Genomic DNA, 25,314 nt, shown 5'->3' with positions numbered 1-25,314 from the left:
TGGGGCTAGGGTTTTGTTTACAGTGTTAGGCTTACTGTTAGGGTTTGGTTTAGGGTTAGGGTCAGGTTAGACCTAGGGTTATTGTTAGGATCAGAATAAGGATCAAGGTTAGGGTTAGAACTAGAATGAGGGCTAGGGTTAGGACTAGTAATACTGTTAGTGTTTAATTTAGGTTAAGGATTAGGGTTAGGACTAGGGTTAGCATTTGTTTTAGGGTAGTCTTAGGGTAAGGGATAAGATTAGAGCTAGGGATCGGGCTCGGGTTAGGGTTAGGGTTATGGCTAGTTAGGGTTAAGATTAGGGTTTAAGCTAGGGTTAGGACTAGAATTAGGGTTAGGATTTGTGTTAGGGTTAGGGCTAGGGTTATGACAACGACTTATGTACGAACTAGGGTTATGATTAGGGCTAGTTTTATGGTTAGGATTAAGCTTAGGCCTGGTGTTAGGGTTAATTTAAGGTTAGGGTGATGTTTAGAGCTAGGATTAGTGTTAGGATCATTGTCAGGGTCAGGATTATTTTTAGAGTTAGGGTTAGGGCTAGGTGTAGGTTTATGGTTTGGTTTAGGTTAAGGGTTAGTGTTAGGGATATGGCTTGGTTTTGTTTTAAGGCTGGGGCTAGTGGTAAAGGAAGTTTTAGGATTAGCATTATTGTTAGGGCTAGTGTTGGGGTTTGGTTTAGGATTATGGTTATGGTTAAATTCAGAGTTGGGTTTAAATTTAGAGTTAGGTTTAGATCCAGGGTTGGGCTAGAGCTAAGGATAGACCTAGGGCTAGGGCTAGGGCAATAATTAGAGTTCGTCTTAAGGCTAAGTTTAGGGTTAGGATAGGACTAAATTAGGGTTAGTGCTAGGCTTAGTGTTAGGTTTAGGCTTAGGGTTAGGGCAAGGGTTATTGTTAGGTTTAACATTATGGTTAAGTTTAGGGTTATTGTTAGGTTTAGTGTAAGGGATGGGGTTATAGCTAGGTTTAGGGCTAGGGCGAGGGTTAGAATTAGGGTTACGGTTTGGGTTAGGATTAAGGCTAGGTTTAGGGCTAAGATTAGGGCTAGGGCTAATTTCAGGTTCAGCTTTACGGTTAAAGATAGTTTAGGGTTAGGTTAGATGTAGTGTAAGGATTAGGTTTAGGGTTAGGGTCACGATTAGTGCTAAGGGTATTGTTTGGTTCAGGGTCGTGATTAGTGTTTGGGATAGGTTAATGTTTAAATTTAGAGCTCAAATTAGCATAGGTTTAGTGTTAGGGTAATGATATAGTTAGGTTTAGGTTTCAAGTTAGGTTTAGGGTAATGGATAGTGTTAGGATTAGGGATATGGTAAGGTTTAATCCTAGGGTTAGTATTAGCATTAGGATTATGGTTAGGGTAATGGATAGGGTTAGAGCTAGGGTTAAAGCTAAGGTTATTGTTATTCTTGGTGCTAGATTTAGGGTTAAGGTTAGGGTTAGGGTTAAAGCTGGTTTAGGGCTCAGATTAGGCTAGGTTTTGGGTTAAGTTAGGGCTAGGGTTAGGGATATGGCTAATGTAAGTACTAGGGTTACAATTAGTGCTAATTTTAGGGTTAGGGTTAGAATTAGGTCTAGGTCTAGTGTTATGTTTAGGGTGATTTTTAAAGCTAGGATTAGTGTTAGCAACAGAATGAGGGTTAGGACTTGTTTTAGGGTTTTGCTTAAAACTAGAAATAGGCTAGGGTTAGTGCTAGGTGTAGGGTTAGGGTTTGGTTTAGATTAAGTGTTAGGGTTAGGAATATGGCTCGGTTTTGTATTATGGCTAGGCCCAGAGTTAGGGCTAGTTTTAGGAGTAGCATTAGGGTTAGGGTTAGTGTTATGTTTAGGCTTAGGCTTTGCATTAGAGTTAGATTTAGAGTTAAGGTTAGATTCAAGGTTAGTGCTAGGGCTAAGGAAAAAGCTTGGGTTAGGCCTAGGATTAGAGCTAGGTTTAGAATTCCAGTAAGGGATAGGGTTAGAAATAGTTTTAGGGCTAGGGAAAGAGTTAGACTTAGTTTTTGGGCTAGGGTTAGGGTTAGGGTTCTGGATAGGGCTAAGTTAGGTCTACGATTAGGGATAGTGTTGGTTTTAAGTTAGGCCTAACTTTAAGGATAGGGTTATGATTAAGGCTGTTTAGTGCTTATATGGGCTAGGGTTTGTGTTCAGGTTAGTGGTACGATTATATCTAGGGTTAATGTCAGGTCTAGGGTTATGTTTATGGATAGTGATAGTTTTAGGGTTTTGGCTAGGTCCAATGTAAGGGTTAGGTTTAGGGTAAGGGTCAGGTTAGAGGTATAGGGTCAGGGTCATGTTTAGGGTTTCTTTTATGTTTGAGTTTAGGTTTAGGGATCAAATTAGCATTAGGTTTACGGTTAGGGTAATGATAGGGTTAGATTTAGGTTTCAGTTTAGGTTTAGGGTAATTTAGAGGGTTGGGATTAGTGATAGGTGTAGGGTTAGGCCTAGGGTTAGCATTAGGGAAAGGGTTATGTTTACGGCAATGGATACTGTTAGAGTTAAGTTTAGGGCTAGGGTTATGGTTAGGATTAGGTCTTTAGAAAGGGTTAGGCTTATAATTAGCATTAGGGTATGGGTTATGATTAGGGTAATGCATACAGTTAGAGCTAAGTTTATAGCTACACTTATGGTTAGGATTAGGTCTTTAGTTAGTGTTAAGGTATGGGTTAGAACTAGGGTTAGAGTTAGTTTTATGTTTAGTGTAACAGTTAGGTTCTGAGCTATGATTAGTGTTAGAACAAGGGTTAGGTTCAGGGTTATGTTTAGGGATAGAATTACGGTAGATTTAGGGTTAGGGTTAGGATTAGGGGAATGGTAATAATTAATTTTATTGGGGTTAGGGTTAGGGGAATGGTAATAATTAAGTTTAGTGTTAGGGTTAGTGTAATAAATACAGTTAGATATATGTTTAGGGTTAGGGACAGGGCTAGATTTAAGTTTAGGGTTAGGGTTAGGTCTAGGGTTATGTTTAGGTTTATGGTAAGGGTTCAGGTTTGATCTATGGTTAGGAGTATAGCAAGTATTAGTGTAGTGTTAGGTCTAGGGTTAGTTTTCTGTTTAGGGTTAGGATTATGGTCAGGGTTAAGGCTAGGTTTACAATTAGGGTTAGGGTTAGGGTTAGGGTAATGGGTAGGTTTAGAGCTAGGGTTAGGGCTACAGTTACGGTTAGGATTAGGACTACGTCTAGGGTTAGATTCAGGAATATTTCTAGGTGTATGTTTATAGTAAGGGTTAGGTTTTGAGCTAGGGTTATGGCTAAGGCGAGGGTTAGGTATCGGTAAGGACTATGGTTAGGGTTAGGGTTATGCTTAGGGCTAGGTTAAGACCTAGGATTAGCTCTAAGTTTTTTGTTAGGTTTAGGCCTAGGGTTAAAGCTGTGGGTAATGTAAGAGCTAGGATTATGATTAGGGATAATTTTAGGGTTATGGTTATGCCAAGATCTAGTGTTAGGTTTAGAATTTCAGTTAGGGTCAGGTTTAGAAGTAGGTTTACTGTTAAAGGCAGAGTCAGTGTTTGGGTTAGATTTCGAGTTAGGGTTACAGCCAGAATTAGAAGTAGGTTTAGGTCTAGGTGTATGGTTAGTGTTTGTTTTTGGATAATGGTTATTGTTAGGCTTAGAACTAGGTTTTTGTTTAGGTCTAAAGCTAGATATAAGACTAGATTTAGGATTAGGATTAGGACCAGGGCTAGTGTTAGGTTTTAGTCTAGTGTTAGGGTCAGGTTTAGAACTAGGGTTTGTGTTAGGGTCAGGATAAGGGTCAGGGTTAGCCTTCGGGTTTGGGATAGGATTACAGCTAGAATGAGGGCTAGGGTCAGGACTAATAATAAGGTTAGGGTTTTGGTTAGCCTAAGGATTAGGCATAAGTCTAGGGCTACCATTAGTTTTAGGGTTATTCATAGGGTAAGTGACAGCCTTAGAGATAGGTTTAGGGCTAGAGTTAGGGTTAGGGTTAAATCTAGGTTTAGGGCTCGGATTAGGGCTAGTTTTTGTGTTAGGGTCAGGGTTAATGATAGGGCAATGGCTAATGTAAGAACTCTGGTTACAATGAGGGTTAGTTTTAGGGTTAGGGTTAGGGGCAGGTCTAGTGTTAATGTTAGGTTTAAGGTTAGGATGATCTTTAGAGCTAGGATTAGTGTTAGGATATGAGTCAGGGTCAGGGTTAGGGTTAGGACTCCAATTAGTAATAGGTTTACTTTTAGGTTTCAGTTTAAGGTTAGGAGAGTGTTTAGAGCTAGAGTGAGCGTTAGGTTATGAGTCAGAGTCAGGGTTAGATTTAAGGTTAGGTTTAGGACTCAAATTAAGACTATGGTTATGTCTACATGTAGTGTTAAGTTTTGTTTGAAGTTAAGGTTTATGGTTAGGGCTATTGCTCAGTTTGTTTTACTGCTAGGGTTAGGATTAGGGCTAGTTTTAGTGTTTGGCTTAGGCTTAGGCTTAGGGTTAGATTTCGAGTTAGGGTTAGATCTTGGTTAGGGCTAGGACTAAGGATAGGGCAAGGGTTAGGGCTAGGGTAAGTGTTTTGGTAATGGATAGGCTTAGAACTAGGGATAGGGATGGCATGAGAGTTAGAGTTAGTCTTAGATTAAGGGTTTGGATTCGTTTTAGGTATAAGTTAGTGGTATGGCCAGTGTTAGGGTTTGCTCTATGTTTAGGGTCAGTTTTAGACCTAGGGTTTTTGTTAGGGTCAGATTAAGGGTCAGGGATAGCTAACGGGTTTGGGATAGGATGAGAGCTAGAACGAGGGCTAGGGTCAGGACTATTAATACAGTTTATTATTTTGGTTAGCCTAAGGATTAAGGATAGGTCTAGGTTTACCATTAGGGTTAGGGTTTCACTTAGGGTAAGGGATAGGTTTAGAGCTAGGGTTAGGGCTAGATTTAGGGTAGGGTTAGGGTTAAAGGTAGGTTTAGGGTTCGGATTAGGGCTAGTTTTGTGTCAGGGTTAGGACTATGGTTAGGGCATTCGCTAATATAAGAACAAGGATTACAATTAGGGTTAGTTTTAGGGTTAGGGTTAGGGGTAGGTGTAGTTTTAGTATTAGGGTTAAGTTTAACTTTAGTGTGATATTTAGAGCTAGGGTTAGTTTTAGGATATGAGTCAGGGTCAGAGTTAGGGTTAGGAGTCAAATAAGTGCTAGGGTTACTGTTAAGTTTTGGTTTAAATTTAGAATGGTGTTTCAAGCTAGGGTGAGTCTAGCATATGAGTCAGTGTCAGGAATACTTTTAAGGTTAGGGTTAGGACTCAAATTAAGGCTATGGTTAGGTCTAGGTGTAGTGTTAGGGTTTGGTTTACGTTAGGTTTAGGGTTAGGGCTATTGTTTGTTTTTGTTTTACTGCTAGTGGAAGGGTTAGGGCTAGTTTTATTATTAGCATTAGGATTAGGTTTAGTGTTAGTGTGAGGCTTAGGCTTAGGCTTAGGGCTAGGACTAAGAATTGGACAAGGGTTAGCTCTAGGGTTATGGTTATGCTAAGGGCTAGTATTAAAACTAGTGATAGGGCTAGTGTGAGAATTATTTTTAGTCTTAGGGCTAAGGTTAGGGTTAGGGTTAGGGATAGGGCTAAATTAGGGCTAGGATTATGGCTATGATTAGTATTCAGTTATGCATAAATTAGGGTTAGATTTAGGATTTAGTTTAGGGTAAGTGATCGTGTTATGCTTGTTTTATAGGTAGGGTGATATTTAAAATAAGGGTTAGGATTAGGGTTATGATTAAGGTTGGTTTAGGACTACGATGAGGGCTAGGATTTGTTTTAGGGTTAGGGCTAGGATTAGGAGTTTGGCTAATTTCAAGTCTAGAATTATGTTTAAAGATAGTTTTAGGGTTCGGATTATGTGTATGTCTAGTGTAAGATTTAGGTTTAGGTTTCGGGTCAGGTTTAGGGCTAGGGGTATTATTAAGGTGAAGGTCTAGGTTAGGGCTTGGAATAGGTTCAGGCTTAAAGTTAGGGATTGAGTTAGCATTAAGTAAGGATTAGGGTAATGATAGGCTTCGAATTAGGGTTCATGTTAGATTTAGGGAAATGGATAGGGAAAGGATTAGAGATCGAGTTATGTTTAGGTCTAGGGTTAGCATTAGTGTTAGGGTTAATGTTATGGTAATGTATAGGGTTAGAGCTAGGGTTATGGTTATGATTAGGTTTATGGCTAGGGTTAGGGTTAGGGTTAGGGTTAAATCTCAGGTTAGGGCTCGGATTAGGGCTAGGATTTGGGTTAAGTTAGTGCTAGGGTTAGGATTATGGATAATGTAAGTACAAGGGTTACGATTATGGCTAATTTTAAAGTTAAGATTAGGGCTAGGCTTAGTGTTAGGGTTAGTGTTAGGATTAGGGTGATGTTTAGAGCTAGGATTAGTGTTAGTGTCAGAGTCAGTGTCAGGGTTAGTTTTAGAGTTCAGCTTAAAACTCAAATTAGGTCTAGGGTTAGAGGTAGATGTATGGTTAGGGTTTTGTTTAGTTTACAGGTTAGGGATAGAGCTTATAGCTCGATTTTGTTTTAGGGCTAGGGCTAGGATTAGGGCTAGCTTTAGAATTAGTGTTAGGGTTAGGGCTAGTGTTAGGGTTAGGGTTACGCTACGAATTAGTGTTAGATTTAGAGATAGATTATGATCTAAATTTAGTGCTTGGGCTATGGATAGGGAAAATGTTAGTACTAAGTTTAGGGCTCAGGTTAGGGTTACGTTAAGGGATAGAGTTGGAACTAGTGATAGGGCTAGTGTGATAGTTAGATTTATTCTTAGATCTAGGGTTAGGATTAGGTTTAAAGATTACTGTTAGGGTTCAGTTTAAGGTGAGGTTGATTTTTAGATTTAGGGTAACTGTTAGTACATGAGTCAGCATCAGGGTTAATTTTAAGGTTAGGGTTATGACTCGAATTAAGGCTACGGTTACTATTAGGGTTTGGTTTAAGTTTAGGGTGGTGTTTAGACCTAAGGTGAGTGTTAGATATGATTCAGGGTCAGGGTTAGTTTAAGGTTATGTTTAGGACTCGCATTAGGGCTAGGGTTAGGGTTAGGTGTAGTGTTAGGGTTTGGTTTATGTTAAGGTTTTATCTCAACTTTTTTTTTTTTTTTTTTTTTTTTGAGAGAGAGAGAGAGAGAGAGAGAGAGAGAGAGAGAGAGAGAGAGAATTTTTTAATATTATATATATTTAGTTTTTGGTGGACACAACATCTTTTTTTAAATTATATTTTCATTGTTCCTGAGGATCAAACCCAGCACCCCATGCAAGCCAGGTGAATGTGCTAGTGCTTGAGTCACATCCTCAGCCTCCCTTGCTCAGTTTTGTTTTAGTCCTAGGTTATATGATTAGCGTTAGGGTCAGGGTTAGTGTTTTTGTTAGGCTTAGGCTGAGAGTTATGTTGAGACTTGGAGTTAGGGTTAGATCTAGGGTTAGGGCTTGGTCTAATGATAGGGGCAGGGTTAGGGCTAGGTTTAGGGTTATAGTAAATGATAGGGATAGAACTAGGGATAAGGCTAGGGCAAGAGTTAGAGTTAGGCTTAGGGCTAGGTTTATGGTTAGTTTTAGGGATAGGGCTATATCAGGGCAAGGGTTAGAACTAGGGTTAGTGTTCAGCTTTGGACTAGCATTAGGACTAGATTTAGGGTTAAGCTTAGTATAAGGGATGTGTCATAGCTAGATTTAGAGGTAGAGTGAGCGTTAGATTAAGGATTAGGGCTAGGGTTAGGGTTACAGTTATGGTTAAGGCTAGGTTTAAGGCTAGGATGAGGGCTAGGGTTTGTTGCAGGGTTAGGTCTAGAATTAGGGCTAGGAAAAATGTCAGGTCTAGTGTTAAAGTTAGAATAGATTTGGGATTAGGTCTATGTCTTAGACTAGTTTAAGTGTTAAGTTTAGGGTAAGGGTCAGTTTTAGAGCTAGGGCTATTTTTAGGTTCAGGGTCAGGGTTACAGCTTGTATTAGATTAAGATTTAGGAATAGGGCTCAAATGAGGATTAGGGTTAGAGTTAGGTTTAGAGTAATGGATAGGATTAGGTTTAGGGACCAGGGTAGGCTTAGGATAATGGAGAGATTTAAGGTATTCGATAGGGTTAGGGTTGTGCCTAGGGTTAGCATTAGGAATAGGGTTATCATAAGGGTAATGTATAGTTTTAGGGTTAGGGTTAGGGTTAGGGTAGGGTTAGGGTTATTGTTAGGGATAAGACTTGGGTTATGTTTAGGCCAATGTTTAGGCTTTGAGCTATGCTAAGGTCTAAGGTGAGGGTTAGGCTTAGGGTTACGGCTAGGTTTAGGGTTAGGGTTATGCTTATGGTAGGTTTAGACCTTGGATTAGGGCTAGGTTTTGTGTTAGGTTTAGGTTTAGTGTTAGTGCTATACGTAATGTAAGGTCCAGGGTTCTAATTAGGGATAGTTTTAGGGTTAGGGTTATGGCTAGGTCTACTGTTTAGATTTTGGTTTAGAGTCAGTTTTAGAGCTAGGTTTAGTGTTAGTGTCAGGATCAGATTAGAGTTAGGGTGAAAGCCAGAATCAGGAGTAGGGTTAGGTCTAGGGGTAATGTTATTGTTTGGTTTACATTAAGGATTATTGTTAGGGCTAGGACTAAGTTTTTGTTTAGGTCTAGGGCTAGAGATAAGGCTAGATTAAGGATTAGGTTTAGGTCTAGTGGTAGTGTCAGTGTTAGGTTTATGTAAAAGTTTACTGGTAGGGCTTGTTTCAGGGTTCAGTTTAGGGTTAGGGTAAGGTTTAGACCTATAATTAGTGTTATGGTCAGTATAAGGGTGAAGGTTAGGTTTAGGATTTGGGTTAGGTTTATAGCTAGAATGAGGCCTAGGGTTTGGACTGGTAATAGGGTTAGTGTTTGATCTAGGCTAAGGATTTCGATTAGGACTAGAGTTAGCATTATGGATAGGGTTTGGCTTAGGATAAGGGATAGGGTTACAGCTAGGCTTAGAGCTAGGGTTAGGGTTAGGTTTATGACTAGGTCTAGGGTTAGGGTTAAATCTAGTTTTAGGGCTCAGAATAGGGCTGTTTTTGTTTTGGGGTTAGGGCTAGGGTTAGGACTATGGCTAATGTAAGAACTAGGGTTATTATTACGGTTAGAATTTGGGCTAAGAATGGTGTTCACATTTGCTTTATGGTTAGGGTGATATACAGATCTAGGGTTAAGGTTTGCATATGAGTCAGGGTAAGGGTTAGTTTTAGTCCTAGGACTCGAATTTGAGCTAGGATTTTGGCTAGTTGTAGGGTGAGGGTTTGGTTTAGGTTAGGTTTAGGGTTAAGGTAATGGCTCGGTTTTGTTTTAGGTCTAGGGCTAGGGTTAAGGTTAGTTTTATGATTAGCAATAGTGTTCAGCTAGTGGTAGGGTGAGGTTTAGGCTTAAGGTTAGGGTAGATTTAGAGTTATGGTTTGATCTAAAGTTAAGACTAAGGTTAGGGCTAGTGTTAGGATTACGGTAATGGACATGTTTAGAAATAGAAATAGGGATAGGTTGAGAGTTAGCGTTATTCTTAGGGCTAGAGTTAGGGATTTGCTTAGGGTTAGGGCTAAATTAGGGCTAGATTAGCACTAGGTTTAGTGTTAGGGTTAGACCCATTGTTAGGGCTAAAATTAGAGTTAGTGTTAGTGTTAGGGTTATGGTTAGTTTTAAGGGAAGGGATGAGGTTATGCCTAGGTTCAGGGCTAGGGCAAGGGTTAAAATTAGGTATAGGAATAGGGTGAGTATTCAGGTTAGGATTAAGGCTAGGTTTTAGGCTAGGATGAGGGCTAGGGTTTGAGTTAGGGTTAGAGCTAGGATTAGGGCTAGGGCTAATGTCAGGTCTAGGGTTATGTTTAGGAATAGTGTTAACTTTAGTTTTATGGCTAGGTCTAGGGGAAATTTATGTTTTGGGTAAAGGTCAGGTTTAGAGCCAGGTGTATTATTATGGTCAGAGTCTGGTTTAGGGTTTGGTTTAGGATAAGGTTTAGGATTAGGGCTCAAATTAGCATTAGGGTTAGGGTTAAAGTAAAGGATAGTGTTAGGGTTAGGGTTCAGGTTAGGTTTAGAGTAATAGATAGGGTTAGGGTTAGCGATAGGATTAGGGTTAGGCCTAGGGTTAGCATTTGGGTTAGGTTTATGTTTAGGGTAAAGGATAGGGTTAGTGCTAGTGTTAGAGCTTGTGTTAACTGTAGGATTTTGACTACATTTAGAGATAGGCCTAGGGTTAGTGTTAGTGTTAGGTTTAGCAGAAGTGTTAGGGTTTGAGCTAGGGTTAGGGCTAGGGTGAGGGTTAGGTTTAGATTCAGGGCTACAGTTAGGGTTAGGGTTATGGTAAAGATAATGAATAGAGTTTGTGCTAGGATTTGTGCTATGGTGACAGGATTAGGGCTAGGTTTAGGGTTAGGTTGGGGGTTAGGGATATTGTTATGTTTAGGGTAAGGATTAGAGATTGATTTTGGGTTAGGGCCAGAGCCAGTGTTAGGGTTAAGGTTAATGCTAGAAATAGGTTTAGGGTTATGCTTAGGTCTAGGTTTAGGGCTAGGGTTAGGGCTAGGTTTTGTGTGAGCTTTAGGGCTATTGTTAGGTGTATGGGTAATGTAAGAGCTAGGGTTATGCTTATGGGTAGATTTAGGGTTTTTCTAGTGTTAGGGTTAGTTTTTCAGTCAGGATAAGTTTTAGAGCTAGGGTTTGTGTTAGGGTAAGTGTCTAGGGTTAAGTCTAGGGTTAAGGTTAGGGATAGATTTAGGGTTATGTTTATGGTTAGGTCTAGTGTAATGGTTAGATTTTGGGAAAGGTCAATTTTAGAGCTAGATATATTATTAAGGTCAGTGTATGGCTTATGGTTCAGTTTAGGTTGAGGTTTAGTTTTAGAGCTTTAATTAGCATTAGGGTTAGAGTTAGGGTTAGTGTAATGAATAGGCTTAGGATTAGGGTACAGGTTAGTTTTAGGGTAATGGGTAGTTTTAGGGAATGTGATAGGGTTAGGGTTAAGCCTAGGGTTAGAAATAGAGTTAGGATTATGGCTAGGGTAATGGATAGGATTAGAGATAGGTTTAGGCCTAGTGTTATGGTAAGGATTAGGGCTAGGGTTATGGTAGTGTATAGAAGTAGAGCTATGCTTAGGGCTATGGTTAAGGTTAGGATTATGGCTAGGGTTAGGTTAGGGTTTGGGATAGGGCTAGGGTTATATTTAGGGTAAAGTTTAGGTTTGAGCTAGGGTTAGGTCTAAGGGGAGGGTTACGGTTAGGGTTGGGGCTAGGGTTAATTTAGGGTTACACTTAGGGCTACGTTTAGGCCTATGATTAGGGCTAAGTTTTGTGTTATTTTAGGCCTAGGGTTAGGGCCATGGGTAGTTAAGAGTTAGGGTTATGATGAGGGATAGTTTTAGGTTAGGGTTATGGCTAGGTGTAGTGTTGGGATTAGGTTTTGAGTTAGGGTGAGCTTTGGAGCTAGGTTTATGTTAGGGTCAGGGTCAGTGTTCAGGTTAGAGTGAGTGTTGGGGTTAGTGCCAGAATTAGGACTAGGGTTAGGTCTAGAAGTAGGGTTAGTGTTTGGGTTATGTTAAGGGTGATTGCTAGGGCTAGGGCAAGGTTGTTGTTCAGGTCTAGTGCTAGAGTTTGGCTAGATTTAAGATTAGGTTTAGGTCTAGGACTAGTGTTAGGTTTAGGTTTCAGTATAGGATTACTGTTAGGGCTAATGTTAGGTTTCGGGTTCAGGTTAGGGTCAGGTTTAGACCTACGGTTAGTGTTAGTGTCAGTATAAGTTTCAGGTTTAGGATTAGGGTTTGGGTTATGGTTAGAGCTAGAATGAGGGCTAGGGTTAGAACTAGTAATAGGGTTAGGGTTTCGGTTAGGCTATGGATTAGGATTAGGACTAGGGTTAGCATTAGGTTTAGGGTTTGGCTTGAGGTAACAAATAGGATAAAACCTAGCGTTAGGGAAGGGTTAGGGAATGGCTTATGGCTAGGGTTACTGTTAGGGTTAAAGCTAGGATTAGCGCTCAGATTAGGGCCACGTTTTGGGTTAGATTAGGGCTAGTTATAGGGCTACTGCTATTGTACGTACTAGGGTTATGATTAGGGCAAGTTATGGGGTTAGTGTTATGGCTAGGTCAAATATTAGGGTTAGCGTTATTGTTTGCATGATGTTTAGAGCTAGAGTTAGTGTTAGGGTCAGGGTCAGTGTTCAGGTTAGAGTTAGCTTTATGGTTAAAGCCAGAATTATCACTACAGTTAGGTCTAGGGGTAGGGTTTGTGTTTGGGTTAGGTTAAGGTTTATTATTAGGGCTAGGGTTAGGTTTTTGTTTATATCTAAGGCTAGAGATATGGCTAGATTTAGGATTAGGTTTAGGTCTAGGGCTAGTGTTAGTGTTAGGTTTAGGAATAGGTTTATTTCTAGTGCTAGTGTTAGGGTTCAAAATAGGGTTAGGGTCTGGTTTAGACATATGGTTACCATTAGGGTCAGAATAAGTGTCAGGTTTGAGTTATGGTTAGAGCTAGAATGAGGGCTAGGTTTCATACTAGTAATAGGATTAGGTATAGGTCTAGGGTTGGCATTAGGGTTAGGTTTGGCTTAGAGTAAGTGATAGGGATAGACCTAGGGTTAGGGCTACATTTAGGGTAGTGTTATGGCTAGTGTTAGGATTAGGTTTAGGTTTAAAGCTATAGTTAGGTTTCAGATTAGGGCTAAATTTTGGTTAGAGTTAGGGCTACGTTCAGAGTTATGGCCAATATTTCCAGTAGAGTTATGATTTGGGCTAGTTATAAGATTGTGGTTAGCACTAGGTCTAGTGTTAGGGGTAGGTTTAACATTAGGGTGGTGTTTAGAGCTAGGGTTAGTATTAGGGTCAAAATTAAAGTCAGTGGTAGCTTTAGGGTTAGGGTTTGGACTCGAATTAGGGCTAGGGTTAGGGCTAGGTGTAGGGTTAGGTTTTGGTTTATGTTAAACTTTAAAGTTAGGGCTAAGTCTCAGATTTGTTTTAGGGCTAGGGCTATGGTTAGGGCTAGTTTTAAGATTTGCATTATGTTTAGGACTAGTGTTAGGGTTAGATTTATTCTTAGGTTTAGAGTTAGATTTAGAGTTAGGATTAGATCTAAGATTAGATCTAGGGCTAAGGATATGGCTAGCATTAGTTCTAGGTTTATAGCTAGGATTAGGGTTATGATAAAAAAATATGGTTAGAAATAGGGATAGGGCTAGGGCGAGAGTGAAAGTTAGTCTTAGGCCTAGGCTTAGGGTTTGGTTAGGTATAGGGTTAATTACGGCTGGGAATACAGCTAGGTTTATGTTTATGTTTAGGCCTAGGGTTAGGTTTGGGCTTAGGGTTAGGTTTAGTGTAAATGATGGGGCCAGAGCTACGTTTAGGGCTAGGAAGAATGTTAGGGTTAGGGTCAGAGCTAGGTTTAGGGCTAGGGCGAATGTTAGAATTATTTGGTCTAGGGTTTCGTTAGAGTTATGATTAAGGCTAGGTTAAGGGCTAGAATGAGGGCTAGGGTTTGTGTTTTGGTTAGGGCTAGGATTAGTATTAGGGCAAATATCAGTTCCAGGGTTACAGTTAGGGATAATTTAGGGATAGTTTTATGGTTATGTTCAGTGTAAGGGTTAGATTTAGTGTAAGGGTGAAATTTAGAGCTAGGGGTATTATTAGTGTCAGGGTCATGTTTAGGTTTTGTTTAGGTTAGGGTTTAGGGTTAGGGCTCAAATTAGCATTAGGGTGTATGTTCAGGTAATGTTAGGGTTAGGTTTAGGGTTCAGGTTAGTTTTAGCATAAAGGATAGGGTTACAGTTAGGCTTAGGGTTAGATTTAGGCCTAGGGTTAGCGTTAGAATTAGGGCTATGTTTAGGGTAATTGATAGGGTTAGAGCTAAGTTTAGGGCTAGGATTATGGATAGGAATAGGGCTAGGGTTAAGGTTAGGGTTAGGGCTATGGTTTGTGTTAAGGTGAGGTTATGTGAGGAATAGTTTTAGGGTTAGGTTTATGGCTATGGTCTAATATAAGGGTTAGGTTTAGGGGTAGGGTCAGGGTTAGAGCTAGGTATATTATTATGGGAAGGGTAAGTGTTAGAGTTTGGCTTAGGTTAAGTTTAGGATTAGGGCTCGAATTAGCATTAGTGTTAAGGATAGCGTAATGATAGTACTAGGTTTAGGGTTCAGGTTAGGTTTAGGTTAAGGAATAAGGTTAGGGTTAGCAATAAGTTTAGTGTTAGGCTTAGGGTTACCATTAGGGTTATGGTTAGGGTTAGGTTAATGGATAGGTTTAGAGCTAGTGATAAGACTAGAGTTATGGTTAGGATTCTTGCTAGGGTTAAGGTAAGATTTAGGGCTAGGTTTTGGGTTATGGTTAGGTTTAAAACTAGGATTAAGTCTCAAATAAGGGCGAGGTTTTGGGTTTGGTTAGGGCTAGGGTTAGGGCTATGGCTAATGTATGAACTAGTGTTACAATTTGTGCCAGTTTTAGGGTTAGGGTTAGGGTAATGTTTAGAGCAATGGTTATATTTCGGGTCAGTGTCAGGGTCAGGGTTAGTTTTAGTGTTAGGTTTAGGACTCGAATTAAGGCTAAAGTTAGTGCTAGGTGTAGCATTAGATTTTGGTTTATGTTAAGGGTTACGGTTAGGTTTATGTCTCAGTTTTGTTTTAGTGCTACGGCTAGGTCTAAGGATAGATTTGGGGTTAGCATCAGGGTTAGGGCTAGTGTTAGATGGAAGTTTACGCTTAGGTTTAGTGTTAGATTTAGAGTTAGGGTTGATCTGGGGTTAGGGCTTGTGATAGGGTTAGGGCTAGTGTTAGGGTTATGGTAAGGAATATGGTTAGAACTAGATATACGTCTAGGTTGAGAATTAGAGTTATTTTTAGGAGTAGGCTTAGGGTGAGGCTTTGTGTTAGGGCTAAATTAGGGCTAGTATTAGGACTAGAGTTAGTGTTAGGGTTAAACCTAGGGTTTGGGCTAGGGTTAGGGTTAGCACTGTGGTTAGGGTTAAGTTTAGGGGAATGGGTGGGGTTCTTGCTAGGTTTAGGGCTAGGGTGGGGGTTAGAATTAGGATTAGGCCTAGGGTTATGATTCAGTTTAGGATTAATGCTAGGATTAGGGCTAGAATGTGGGGTAGGTATTCTGACAACGTTAGGGCTATGACTAAGGCTAGGGAAAATATCAGGTCTAGGTTTATGGTTAAGGGTAGTTTTAGGGTGAGTTTATGGCTAGGTCTAGTGTAAGGGTTAGGTTTAATTTAAAGTCAGCTTTAGAGCTAGAATTATATTAGTGTCACAGTCAGGGTCAGGGTTAGCATTTGGTTTACGTTAAGGTTAAGGTGTTGGGGCTCGAATTAGCATTAGGGTTAGGTTTAGAATTAAGGTAAAATAAAGGTTTACTTTTGTTTTTAGTTAAGGTTTAAGGTAACAGATGGGTTAGTTTTCAGCTATCCGGTTTGGGTTAGCATTAGTGTTAGGGTTATATTTAGTGTAATGGATAGTTTTAGAGCTAGGGTTAGGGCTAGGTTATGGTTGGGATTAAGTCTGGGATTAGGGTTAGGGATAGAGCTAGGGTTTGGTTCAGAGTAAGTGTTAGGGTTAGGGTAAATGTTAGTTTAGGGTTAAGGTTATGGTTAGGGTAAGATAATGGTTAGTGTTTGAGCTAGGGTTAGGGCTAGTGCAAGGTTTAGGTTTAAGTTTAGTTCTAAGTTCAAGATTATGGTTAGAGTTAGGTTTAATGTTAGGGATAGGGTTTTAATTAGGGTTAGGATTAGGTTAGGATTCTGGCTAGGGTTAGGTTAAAGTTTAGGGCTTGGTTTTGGGTTTGGGTTAGGTTTAAAACTAGGATTAAGTCTCAAATAAGAGCGAGGTTTTGGGTTTGGTTAGGGCTAGGGTTAGGGCTATGGCTAATGAATGAACTAGTGTTACAATTTGTGCCAGTTTTAGGATTAGTGTTAGGGTGATGTTTAGAGCAACGGTTAAATTTAGAGTCAGTGTCAGGGTCAGGGTTAGTTTTAGTGCTAAGTTTAGGACTTGAATTAGGGCTAAAGTCAGTGCTAAGTGTAGGGTTAGGTTTTGGTTTATGTTATGGGTTATGGTTAGGGCTATGGCTCAGTTTTGTTTTAGGTCTAGGGCTAGGGTTAATGCTAGATTTTGGATTAGCATCAGGTTTAGGGCTAGTGTTAGATTGACTTTAGGCTTAGGGTTAGGGTTAGATTTAGAGTTAGGTTTGATCTAGGGTTAGGGTTCGTGCTAGGGTTAGGGCTAGGTTTAGGGTGATGGTAAGGAATATGGTTAGAACTAGGGATATTTCTAGGGTGAGAATTAAGAGTTATTCTTAGGATTAGGCTTATGATAAGGGTTAGGGTTAGGGCTAAATTAGGGCTAGGATTAGGACTAGGGTTAGTGTTAGGTTTAAGCCTAGGGTTTGGGCTAAGGTTAGGGTTAACACTGTGGTTAGCGTTTTAATTAGCGTTAGAATTAGGGTTAGGGTAATGGATATGATTAGGGCTTAAATTTGGGCTAGGGTTAAGGTTAGGTTTAGGGTTAGCATTGGGATTAGGATTTAGGATAGGGCTAGGTTTATATTTAGAGTAAGGGTTAGGCTTTGAGCTAACATTAGGTCTAAGGAGAGGGTTAGGGTTAGAGTTCGGGTTTGGGATAGGGCTAGACTTAGGTTTATGCTTAGAGCTAAGTTTAGGCCTAGAATTAGCTCTAGGTTTTGTGTTAGGTTTAGGGCTAGGGTTAGGACTATAAGTAATGTAAAAATTAGGGTTATTTTTAGGGCTAGTTTTAGGTTTAGGTTATGGCTAGGTCTGGTGTTAGGTCAGGGTTTTGTGTTAGTGTCAGGTTTAAAGCTAGTTTATGTGATAGGATAAGGATCAGTGTTCAGGATAGGGTTAGGTTTAGGGCTAGAGCCAGAATTAGTACTAGGGTTAGATCTAGGAATAGGGTAAGTGTTTGGTTTAGGTTAAGGGTTATTGTTAGGGCTAGTGCTAGGATTTTTTTTTTTTTTTTTTTTTTTGGTCTAGGGCTAGAGTTATAGGTATATTAAGGATTAGCTTTGGGTCTAGGTGTAGTATTAGGCTTAGGCATAATTATAGGGTTACCGGCAGGTCTAGTGTTATTTTTTGGTTTAGGTTTAGGGTCAGGTTTAGACCTAGGGTTACTTTTAGGGTCAGATGAGAGTCAGGGTTAGGTCTAGAGGTAGAATGAGGGCTAGGGTTAAGACTAGTAATATGGATAGACTTGAAGTTAGGCTAAGGATTAGGGTTCGGGCTAGGGTTAGCATTTGGGTTAGTGTTTGACTTAGGGTATGGGATAGGGTTAGAGCTAGGGTTAGGGCTAGGGTTAGGGTTAGGTTTAGGGCTAGTGTTAGGCTTATAACTAGGGTTAAAGCTAGGTTTAGGGCTCAGATGCAGGTGTATTTGTGTTAGGGTTAATGCTAGGGTTAGGACAATGACTAATGTACGAACTAGGGTCACAATTAAGGATAGTTTTAGAGTTACGGTTAAGGCTAGGTCTAGTGTTAGGAATAATTTAATTTAGGGTAATGATTAGAGCTAGGATTAGTGTTAGGGACAGTGTCAGGGTCAGAGTAATTTTTAGAGTTAGGGTTAGGGCTAGTTGTAAGGTTTGGGTTTGGTTTAGGTTAAGGGTTTGGGTTAGGGATATGGCTTGGTTTTGTTTTATGGCTAGGGCCAGGGCTAGGCAAGTTTTAGGATTAGCATTATGGTTAGGGGTAGTGTTAGGATTTGGTTTGTCTTATGATTAAAGTTAAATTTAGAGTTAGGTTTAGATCTAGAGTTAGGTTTAGATCTAGAGTTAGGATAGGGCTAAGGATAGAACTAGGGCTAGGGCTAGGGCTACAGCAAGAGTTCTAGTTAGTCTTAGGGCTAGTATTAGGGTTAGGATAGGATTAAATTATGGCTAGTATTGTCGCTAGGCTTAGTGTTAGTATTAGGCCTTGGGTTAGGGTGGGGGTTAGGTTTAGGTTTAGGGTTACGGTTAAGTTTGTGGTAAGGGATGAGGTTATATGAAGGTTTGGGGCTAGGGTGAGGGTTAGAATTAGGGTTGGGGCTCAGGTTATGGTTCGGGTTAGGATTAAGGCTAGGTTTAGGGCTAGGATTATGGTTAGGGGTAATTTCAGGTCTAAGGTTATGGATAAAGATAGTTTAAGGTTAGGTTTATGGCTACTCCTTGTGTAACAATTAGGTTTTGGGTTAGGGTCAGGTTTAGAGATAAGGGTATTATTAGGGTCATGGTCACAATTAGTGTTTTGGATGTTAAGGATTAAAGTTAGGATTGGAATTAGCATTAAGATTAAGATTCACGTAATGATAGGGTTAGGTTTAGGTTTCAGGTTAGATTTAGGGTAATGGATAGGGTGAAAATTAGGGATAGGGTTAGGTTTAGGCCTAGAGTTAGCATTTGGGTTAGGGTTATGGTTAGGGTAATGGATAGGGTTAGAGCTCGGGTTACAGCTAGGTTTATGGTTACAATTAATGATAGGGATAGTGTTAGGTTTAGGGTTAAGGCTAGGGTTAGGGCTCAGAATAGGGCTAGGATTTGGGTTACATTAGGGCTAGGGTCAGGGTTACGGCTAATGTAAATACTAGGGTTATGATTAGGGCTAATTTTCATGTTAGGGGTTAGGACTAGGTCTAGTGTAATGTTTAGGTTCAGGGTTAGGGTGATATTTAGACCTAGGTTTAGTGTTAAGGTCAGAGTCAGGGTGAGGATTAGTTTTAGGGTTTGGCTTAAGACTCGAATTATTGCTAGAGTTAGGGCTAGGTGTAGAATTAGGGCTTGGTTTATGTTAAGGATTACGGTTAGTTCTATGGCTCAGTTTTGTTTTAGTGGTAGGGCTAGGGTTAGGGCTAGTTTTAGGATTAGCCTTAGGGCTAGGGTTAGGTTTAGGCTTAGGCTTATTGTTGGGGTTAGATTTGGAGTTAGGGTTAGATCTAGGGTTATGGCCAGGGATATGAATAGGGCTAGGGTTAGACCTATGGTTCAGTCTAGGATTAGGCTTCCAGAAATGTATAGGGTTAGAACTAGAGTTAGGGATAAGGTGAAAGAGTTAGTCTTTGGGCCAGGGCTAGTGTTAGGTTTAGGGATAGGATTAAATTAGGGCTAAGATTAGGGTTATGGTTAGTGTTATGGTTAGGCCTAGGGATTGGGTTAGGGTTATAATTAAGGCTATGTTTATGGCTAGGATTAGGACTAGGGTTTGTGCTAGGTTTAGGGCTAGGATTATGGCTAGGGCTAAAGTCAGGTCCAGGGTTATGGTTAGGGATAATTTTAGGGTTAGGTTTATGTCTAAGTCTAGTGTAAGAGTTAGGTATAGGGTTATAGTCAGGTTTAGAGATGGGTAATTATTAATGTTAGGGTCAGTGTTGGGGTTTGGTTTAGGTTTGAGTTTAGGGTTAGGGCTCGAATTAGCATTAGGGTTAGCATTGGGGTAATGATAAGATTAGGTTTAGGGTTCAGGTTAAGTTTAGGGCAATTGACAGTTTTGGGGATAGTGAAAAGTTTAGGGTTAGGCCTAGGGTTAGCATTAGGGTAAGGGTAATGTTTAGGGTAATGGTTACAGTTAGAGTGAAGTTTAGGGCTAGGGTTATGGTTAGGATTAGGTCTTGAGTTAGGGTTAGTGTGAGGATTAGAACTATGGTTAGGTTTAGGGTTATGTTTAGTATAAGGGTAAGTTTCTGAGCTATGGTTAGGGCTAGGCTGGGAGTTAGTTTCAAGGTTAGGTCTAGGAATAGGATTACCAGAGATTTTGGGTTAGAGTTAGAGTTAGACCAAAGTATAGTAGTAGGGTCAGTATAAGGTTCAGGGTAAGGGTTATAAATTTAGAATAGTGTTAGAGCTAGAATGAGAGCTAGGGTTAGAGCTATTAGTAGAGTAAGAGTTTTTGTTAGCCTAAGGATTAGGGATAGGTCTAGGGTTACCCTTAGGTTTAGGTTTTTGCTTAGGGTAAGGGATTGGTTTAGAGCTAGGGTTAGGGCTATTGTTAGGTTGGAGTTAGGGTTAAATCTAGGTTTTGAGCTCTGATTAGGGCTAGTTTTTGTGTTAGGGTTAGGTACAGAATTAGGGCCATTACTAATGTAAGAACTAGGATTAAATTCAGGTTACTTTTAGTGTTATGGTTAGGTTTAGTGTTAGGTTAGGTTTAAGTTTAGGGTAATATTTATAGCTAGGTTTTGTTTTAGGATAAGAGTCAGGTCAGGGTTCATTTTAGGGTTAGAGATAAGACTTGAATTATTGTTAGGTTTATTCTTAGTGTTTTGTTTAAGGTAAGGGTGGTGTTTAGAGCTAGGTTGAGTGTTAGGATATGAGTAAGGGTCAGTGTTAATTTTAAAGTTAGTGTTAGAACTCGAATATTGGCTAGGGATAGGTCTAGGTTTAGTGTTAGGGTTAGGTTTAAGTTTATGTTTAGGGTTAGGGATATTGCTTGGTTTACTAATTGTAAAACTAGCCCTAAACCTAACCCTAGGACTAAAACAAAACCGAGCAATAGACCTAACCCTAAACCTTAACTTAAACCAAACCCTAAACTACTACAAGAACTAACCCTAGCCCTAATCGAGTCCTAACCCTAACCTTAAAACTAACCCTAACCCTGACTCATATCCTAAAAATAACTCTAGCTCTAAATATCACCCTAACCTTAAATCTAACACTGACACTAGAACTACCCCTAACTCTAACCCCAAAGCTAACCCTGGTTCTTACATTACCTGTTCCCTAACCCTAGCTCTAACACTAACACAAAAACTAGCCCCAATCTTATCCCTAACCTGAAGCCTCAACCTAGCCCTAACATTTACTCAATCCCTGACCCTTACACTTAACCTAACCGTAAGAAAATGATAAGCCTAACCCTAACCCTAACTCTAACACTAGCCCAAATCCTAAACTTAAAACTAGACTTAACTTTAGCTCTAACCCTATCAATTATCCTAACCCTAACCATTAACATCATCATAACCTTAGCCCTAACCCTAAACATACTCTATCCCTAAATTTAAACCTATCCCTAGACCTAACCATAAACCTAACCCTTGCAGTAGTCCTAACCCTAGCTCAAACTCAAACAATTATGCTAAACTTAACTTTAACCCTAGTCCTAAACATAAACCTAACACTAAACCTAACCCAGCATCTAAACCTGTCCATTACCTTAAGCCTAATTATCACCTTAATCCTAACCCTAGACCTAATCCTAATCTTTACCCTATCCTTAGCACTTACCCTAGCTCAAACCCTAACCCATACCCAAAACCTAATCCTAGCCTTTACCTTAAACCTAACTCTAACTCTAACCCAAATCCTAAACATAACCTTAGCCCTAACCCTAGCCCTAACCCTATCCATTACCCTAATAGTAACCATAAACCTAATGCTAATCCTAGGCCTAACCCTAACCCTATCCATTACGCTAAACCTAATCTGAAACCTAAACCTTACCATATCTATTATCCTAACTGTAACTCAAACCTAATGCTAATTTGAGCCATAACCCTAAAACTCAACCTAACACAAACACAAAACCTGACGCTGACTATTATAATAACCCTAGCTCTCAACTTGTACCTCACCCTAAACCTAACTCAGACACTAGACCTAGCCATAAATATTACCCGAAAACTCTCCATAACCATAATTCCAGATCTGATATTAGCCCTAGCTCTAATTCTTGCCATAACCCTAACACAAATGCTAGCCCTCATCCTAGCCCTAAACCTAGCCTTGATCCTAACCCAAAACTTAACTCTAGCCCTATCCCTAATTTTATCCCTCACCCTAGTTCTTAATCTTGCTATAATCCCATCCCTTCCCCCAAATCTAACCCTAACTCTAACTCTAGACTTAACCCTTACACTAATCCTAGACCTGATCCTAGCCCTAATTTAGCCCTAACCCTACCACAAGCACTAAGACTAACTCTAAATCTCACCCTAGTCCTATTCCTAAATCTAACCCCATTCCTTACCATAACCCTAATCTTAGCCCTAACACTAGCCCTAGCCTTAACCCTAGAACTAAACATAAATCTAAGTCCAATCCTAACCCTAAGCCTAAACCTCATACTAACCCTAGCCCTAACAATAACACTAATCTTAAAAATAGCCCTAATCTAGTTCAAGCCCTAAAACAAAACTGAGCCATAGCCCTAAACCTAACCCTTAACCTAAATCAAAACCTAACCCTACACATAGCCCTAACCTTAGCCCTAAATCCAGCCCTAACCTAACTCTAAAACTAGCCTTGAGCCTGACTCTGACCTTACACTAACCCTAACTCTAACATCACCCTAAAAGTATACCTAATCCTAAAATTAGAATGAGCCCTAACCCTAACCCTAAAAGTAGCCCTAATCATAACTCTAGTTCTTACATTAGCTGTAGCCCTAATCCTAGCCCTAAACCAACCCAAAACCTTGCCCTAAACTGAGCCCTACACCTCATTAAATCCCTAACCCTAGCCCTGACCATTACCCTAAACCTAAACCTAACCCTAAAACTAGCCCTAACCCTAAACCTAACCCTAGACTTAATCCTAACCATAATCTAGCCCTATCTCTAGCTCTAACTCTATCCATTACTCTAAACACAACCCTAACCCTAATGATAACCCTAGCCCTAAACTTAAGCCTAAACCTAAACCTAGACCTGACACTAACCCTACCCGTCACCCTAGCCCTAACCCTAGCTCAATCCCTAACACTTACCCTAAACCTAACCCTAACACTAAACCTAGACCTAACCCTAACCCGAACCCTAGCCCTAATCCTAATCATAACCCTATCCCTAAACTATCCATTACCCTAAACAGAAGCCTAACCCAAACATAGATCTAAACATAGCTCTAAACCCACCCATTACCCTAACCCTATTTATGTCATGATAACACTAGCCCTAACCCTAAACCTATTCTACCCTAACTGTAAACTTAACCCTAGCCCTAACCCTAAACCTACACTAACCCTAACTGTAAACCTAACCCTAGACCTAACCATAAACATAACCCTTGACGCAGTCCTAATCCTAGCTGAAACACTAACAGTTATGCTAAACAAAACAGTAACCCTCGTCATAAACCTAAATTTAATCCTATCCATTTAGGCATAACCCTAAACCTAACACTAACACTAACTTTAACCTTACTTACACTTAATCTGAACACTAAACCTAATCCTATCAATTACTCTAACCCTAACCCTAATGCTAATTCGAGCCCTAAAACTAAACAAAAACCTAACCCAAACTATGAACAAGAAACTGACTCTAATAATACACCTAGCTCTAAACCTGACCCTTACCCTAAACATAACCCTTAAACTAGACCTAGCCATAGAACTAACCCTAACAATGTCCCTAACTGTAACCCTAGACCTGACATTAGCACTCTACCTAATTCTTATCTTAAAACTAAAAAAAAAACCCAAGCCTTCATCCTAGCCCTAAACCTAGCCTTAACCCTAACCCGAACCCTAACCCTAGCCCAAACCCTAAATTTAACCCTTGCCCTAGTTCTGAACCTAGGTATAACTACATCATTTCCCCTAAACCTAAACCTAACACTATCACTAACACTAAAACCAGCCCTAACACTAGGCCTAATCCTAACAGTAACCATATCTCTAATTCTAGCCCTAATTTATTGATAACTTTAACCCTAACTCTAACCCTAGCCCTAAGTTTAACTCTAACTCTAGGCCTAGACCTATTTCTAGTACCAACCTTATCTATTGCCTAAACCTAACACTAGTCCTAACCTTATTCCTAACCCTAGCCATAGTCCTAAACCTAGAACTAACCCTAACTCTAAATCTAACCATAACTCTAAAGCTAAACCTCAACCTAACACTAGCCCTAACCCTAATTCTAATTTGAAAACTAGCCCTAAATCTAGCTAGCCATAGCCCACAAACAAAACTGAGCTATAGCCCTAATACTAACCCTTAACCTAAACCAAATCCTAATGCTACAGCTAGTCGTAACCCTATCCCTACAAATAATACTGACCCTGACTGTGACCCTAAAACTAACCCTACCTCTAAACATCACCCTAACCCTAAAGCTAACCCAAATACTAGACCTTGTCCTAATCCTAACCCTAAAACTATCCCTAAACATAAAGCTGGTTCTTACATTAGCCACAGCCCTAACCCGAACTAAAAAACCTAGCGCTAATCTGAGCCTAAACCTTAGCTTTAACCCTAACCATAACCCTAACCCAAACCCTAGCTCTAAACCTATCCCTTACCCTTAGCCAAACTCTCACCCTAATGCTAACCTAGTTCTAACCCTAAACCTTAGCTTGCCCCATTCCCTAACTCTATTACTAATCCTAACCCTAGACCTCATCCTATATTTAACACTAACCCAAAGCCTAAGCCTAAACCTTACTCTTATTGTGACCCTAAGACTAACCCTAGGTCAAAGCCTGACCTTAACACTAAACCGAACCCTAACACTAGCCCTACCAGTAAACCTATACCTAAAACTAAACATAATACTAGCACTAGACCTAAACATAATACTAAATATAGCCATAACTCTAGCCCTAGTCCTAAACAAACACCTAGCCCTAGCCCTAAATTAACCATTAACCTAAAGCAAAGACTAACCCTAGCCATAGACCTAACCCTAGTTCTAATTCTGGCCCTAACCATAAACCCAATGCTAACCCGAACACTGATGCTTACCCTAACACAAACCCTAGCTGTAAACCTCATCCTAACCCAAAACTTAAAACTAACACTAGATATATGTATAACCCTAACCCCAAAAATCTAGCCATAATCATAATCCTAGCTGTTACATTACCCATAGCCCTAACACTAGCCATAAACCTCACACAAAACCTAGCCCTAATACAAGCCCTAAACCTAGACCTAAGCATTATCTTAACCCTAATCCTAGCACAAATCCTAAACCTAATCCTCGCCCTAGCCCTAACCCTAGCTCAAACGCTAACCTTTACTCTAAACATAACCCTAGCTCTAACCCTAACCCTAACCTTATTCCTAATCCTAAATGTAACCTTAGCCGAAATCCTAGCTCTAACTTTATCCATTAGCTTAAACATAACCCTAACCCTAATGCTAACCATATCCATAACCCTAAACCTAACCCTAATCTTAACCATAACCCTGATTCTAAACCTAACCCTCGCCCTAGCCCTAACCCTAGCTCAAACCCTAACACTTACCCTAAACCTAACCCTAACACTAGCCTTAGGAGTAACACAAACCCTATCCCTAATCATAACCTTAACCTAAGCCAAAACACTAGCACTAAACTTATTCTTTACTCTAAACATAAGCCTAAACCAAATGCTAATCCTAGGCCAAACCCTAACCCTATCCCTCACACTAACACTATACATTACTCTAAACCTAAACTGAACTGTAAACC

The sequence above is a fragment of the Marmota flaviventris genome, chromosome 2, assembly GCF_047511675.1.
Source record: "Marmota flaviventris isolate mMarFla1 chromosome 2, mMarFla1.hap1, whole genome shotgun sequence".
Classification (NCBI taxonomy): Eukaryota; Metazoa; Chordata; class Mammalia; order Rodentia; family Sciuridae; genus Marmota; species Marmota flaviventris.
Note: the sequence above shows the minus strand (reverse complement) of the source record.